Source organism: Procambarus clarkii, chromosome 46, assembly GCF_040958095.1.
Source record: "Procambarus clarkii isolate CNS0578487 chromosome 46, FALCON_Pclarkii_2.0, whole genome shotgun sequence".
Classification (NCBI taxonomy): domain Eukaryota; kingdom Metazoa; phylum Arthropoda; class Malacostraca; order Decapoda; family Cambaridae; genus Procambarus; species Procambarus clarkii.
In genome coordinates this window covers 20,057,391-20,062,463 of record NC_091195.1, presented here as the reverse complement: position 1 = coordinate 20,062,463, position 5,073 = coordinate 20,057,391, and positions in this window count along the sequence as shown.

Genomic DNA, 5,073 nt, shown 5'->3' with positions numbered 1-5,073 from the left:
AAGGTATGTTGACCAGACTACACACTAGAAGGTGAAGGGACGACGACGTTTCGGTCCGTCCTGTACCATTCTCAAGTCGATTGGGAAGGCACTTTAGGGAATTTCTTAGGGAAGGTACTTTAACTTACAGGTATGACCAATGAGGAAGCTCTTGGTGGGTCGGTGTACTTACATGACAGTACCTAACTATCAGTGACTGCTAGGAAATGAGGGGCTAGCTCTTGTTATAGATTCAACTACTCGGAACAAGTTCCAAGTAGCACGGGCTATATATGGTGAACCCGTAACTTACCTGGCACAGGAGCGGGGCAAGTAATTACCTAAGTGTAGTTACAGAATGAGAGTTACGCTCGTGGTGTCCCATCTTCCCAGCACTCTTTGTCATATAACGCTTTGAAACTACTGACGGTCTTGGCCTCCACCACCTTCTCACCTAACTTGTTCCAACCGTCTACCACTCTGTTTGCGAAAGTGAATTTTCTTACATTTCTTCGGCATCTGTGTTTAGCTAGTTTAAATCTATGACCTCTTGTGGTCATAGATTTAAGTGGCTAGCTCGTATTAACTGATTTAAGTGGCTAGCTCGTATTAACTGATCTAAGTGGCTAGGCAAGTGGCTAGCTCGTATTAACTGATCTAAGTGGCTATAGCTCTCCATGCCTCGTCTAACATAACCTTGTTGTTCCTATTGCGTTACTTTTGCGTAAATGCGTTACATTTAACTTTCATCTCGTTCGATTTGTTGTCGAATCTGGCTTTAAAGTTAATTCCAAATGGGGATGTATATGCAGGCTATACATAATTTCCGTTGTCGGGGACAGGGAGCCTGTGTATGTGTGTGTATATATAGTTTATGCTTGTATCGAGGTCTTCCCAAGGTCGAACCACTGACTCTCCCCGAGATGCAACCCCCCAAACAGTCGCCTAATTAACTCCCGGGTACCTAATTGCTGCTAGGTGAACAGATGCATTAAGTGAAAGGAAACGTGTCAAACAATTTCTGTCCCACCCGGGAATCGAATCGCTCGGCACTTCGCGAGCGCTTTGGCCTGGGTTCGTATCCTGGCCCAGCCCGTCCTCCAAACAAAGATCCAAAAGTGATTCCATCCACCCGCCAAACCCCCAGCTGTTTATGAATGAAAAGCGGTTTACACACGACTCACAACTGCTGACATTCGAACATATCCGGAACAAGTGCTTCACTGACGACTTTTGTTCGAATCATAACGCTATAAATGCTTCACCCACGTACTACAAATACAAATAATCGCCAACAGAACCTAAACACCTAACCTAACCTATGCCTATATATGCACAATATGCTAATATATTATAATATTAATTTATACTTGAGAAAATTCCCGTTTTGAATGAACAGCATGTTAAAATTTATGAATGCGTCTGTGGGGTCGACCGCTGGATGTAATGGACTTGAGTCGAGGACGGGTTGCCTAATTAACTCCCAGGTACCTAATTACTGCTAGGTGAACAAATGCATTAGTTGAAAGGAAACGTGTCAAACAATTTCCAACCCGTCCTCGACTCAAGTCCATTACATCCAGCGGTCAACCCCACAGACGCATTCATAAATTTTAACATGCTGTTCATTCAAAACGGGAATTTTCTCAAGTATAAATTAATATTATAACATATTAGCATATTGTGTATATATAGGCATAGGATAGGTTAGGTTAGGTGTTTAGGTTCTATTTGTATTTGTAGTACGTGGGTGAAGCATTTATAGCGTTGTGATTCGAACAAAATTCGTCAGTGAAGCACTTGTTCCGGAAGTGTTCGAATGTCAGCAGTTGTGAGTCGTGTGTAAACCGTTTTTCATTTATAAACAGCTGAAGGGTTTGGCGGGTGGATAGAATCACTTTTGGATCTTTGTTTGGAGGACGGGCTGCAATTTCTGTCCCACCCGGGAATCGAATCGCTCGGCGCTTCGGCCTGGGTTCGTATCCTGGCCGAGGACGGGTTGGGAGGATTGACTGGAGACTCTGTTCACCCAGCAGTAAATGGGTTGTTAAACGATTTGGCGAGTCGTATTCCGGGGAAAATTAGGACTAAGGACCTCCCCGAAACGCTATGTGTGTTTGCGGCTTTACAAGAATGTAAGAACTTGAATTAGTAATTAGAACTTGTAATGAATTTGAATTTGGAATTTTGAACTCTTGTATATATACAAAAAATGAGGACAGGAAGCCGGCGGGGTTCTAAAAGGTCTCCTTCATTTGTCCTGACGATTCTGTCCAGCTGAATTTTGAAATTCAAGTGTTTTCGCATCAACGGCTCTGGCGGGTAGGCGGTTCCATGGGTATATACACGGTTCTATCACAGCCGTGGTCCACGGGAGACATCTCCCGTCACGCAGGGTGCAGTCGCACCTCCACAGATCTCCAGTATCATCTATTGATACTGGTAATGGCTCAAAAGGGCCACCACTTACGGGCTATTCATGCCCGTGCCACCTTTTGGGTTGCTTAATCGTAATCAATCAATCAATCAGCCGTGGTCGAGGAAGAGTGCGTCTTGGAGCGCTCTAGAAAGTTGTGATCCAGTGATCCAGTGACTGATGGATGACGGTTAAGGCGATTCCAGGCCTTTTCAGGTAGCAATGACCAGGAGAAACAAACGGAAAACTGCGCAGAGACAGAGACATCGACGACGGACGGGACCTGGGTCTCAAAGTTCTATACAAACTCAGCAGGAAAATCTTACCGGGAGGATGCAACAGGACCACATACAGCAAGAGGCAAACATTAATGGAATATTAATACCACTCATACCAAAGATATCACTCACAGGATGTGTATGGGGCCCACTACCACTCACAGGATGGGTATGGGGTCCACTACCACCCACAGGATGGGTATGGGGCCCACTACCACTCACAGGATGGGCATGGGGTCCATTACCACTCACAGGATGGGTATGGGGCCCACTACCACTCACAGGATGGGTATGGGGTCCACTACCACTCACAGGATGGGTATGGGGCCCACTACCACTCACAGGATGGGTATGGGGTCCACTACCACCCACAGGATGGGTATGGGGCCCACTACCACTCACAGGATGGGCATGGGGTCCATTACCACTCACAGGATGGGTATGGGGGCCACACTACCACTCACAGGATGGGTATGGGGTCCACTACCACTCACAGGATGTGTATGGGGTCCATTACCACTCACAGGATGGGTATGGGGTCCATTACCACTCCCAGGATGGGTATGGGGTCCACTACCACTCACAGAATGGGTATGGGGTCCACTACCGCTCACAGGATGGGTATGGGGCACACTACCACTCACAGGATGGGTATGGGATCCACTACCACCTACAGGATGGGTATAGGGCCCACTACCACTCACAGGATGGGTATGGAGTCCACTACCACTTACAGGATGGGTATGGGGCCCACTACCGCTCACAGGATGGGTATGGGGTCCACTACCACTCACAGGATGGGTATGGGGTCCACTACCGCTCACAGGATGGGTATGGGGCCCCACTACCACTCACAGGATGGGTATGGGGCCCACTACCACTCACAGGATGGGTATGGGGCCCACTACCACTCACAGGATGGGTATGGAGCCCACTACCACTCACAGGATGGGTATGGGGTCCACTACCACTCCCAGGATGGGTATGGAGCCCACTACCACTCACAGGATGGGTATGGGGTCCACTACCACTCACAGGATGGGTATGGGGCCCACTACCACTCACAGGATGGGTATGGAGCCCACTACCACTCACAGGATGGGTATGGGGTCCACTACCACTCCCAGGATGGGTATGGGGCCCACTACCACTCACAGGATGGGTATGGGGCCCACTACCACTCACAGGATGGGTATGGGGCCCCACTACCACTCACAGGATGGGTATGGAGTCCACTAAACTCACAGGATGGGTATGGGGGATAACTACCACCCACAGGATGGGTATGGGGCCCACTACCACTCCCAAGATGGGTATAGGGCCCACTACCATCCCAGGATGGGTATGGGGCCCACTACCACTCACAGGATGGGTATGGGGTCCACTACCACTCACAGGATGGGTATGGGGTCCACTATCACCCACAGGATGGGTATGGGGCCCACTACCACTCACAGGATGGGTATGGGGTCCACTATCACCCACAGGATGGGTATGGGGTCCACTACCACTCACAGAATGGGTATGGGGTCCACTACCACTCACAGGATGGGTATGGGGCCCACTACCACTCACAGGATGGGTATGGGGCCCACTACCACTCACAGGATGGGTATGGGACCCACTACCACTCACAGGATGGGTATGGGGTCCACTACCACTCACAGAATGGGTATGGGGGCCACTACCACTCCCAGGATGGGTATGGGGTCCACTACCACCCACAGGATGGGTATGGGGCCCACTACCACTCACAGGATGGGTATGGGGTCCACTACCACCCACAGGATGGGTATGGGGCCCACTACCACTCACAGGATGGGTATGGGACCCACTACCACTCACAGGATGGGTATGGGGTCCACTACCACTCACAGAATGGGTATGGGGTCCACTATCACCCACAGGATGGGTATGGGGTCCACTACCACTCACAGGATGGGTATAGGACCCACTACCACTCACAGGATGGGTATGGGGTCCACTACCACTCACAGAATGGGTATAGGGGCCACTACCACCCACAGGATGGGTATGGGGTCCACTACCACTCACAGAATGGGTATGGGGTCCACTATCACCCACAGGATGGGTATGGGGTCCACTACCACTCACAGGATGGGTATGGGACCCACTACCACTCACAGGATGGGTATGGGGTCCACTACCACTCACAGAATGGGTATAGGGGCCACTACCACCCACAGGATGGGTATGGGGTCCACTACCACTCACAGGATGGGTATGGGGCCCACTATCACCCACAGGATGGGTATGGGGCCCACTACCACTCACAGGATGGGAGTCCACAGTAAATGAACAAAACTGATATAAGATGAGATTTGAAGTTTGTATTATCTAGAACTTAAATAACTTCTGACTGAAGCTCTAATTAACTTG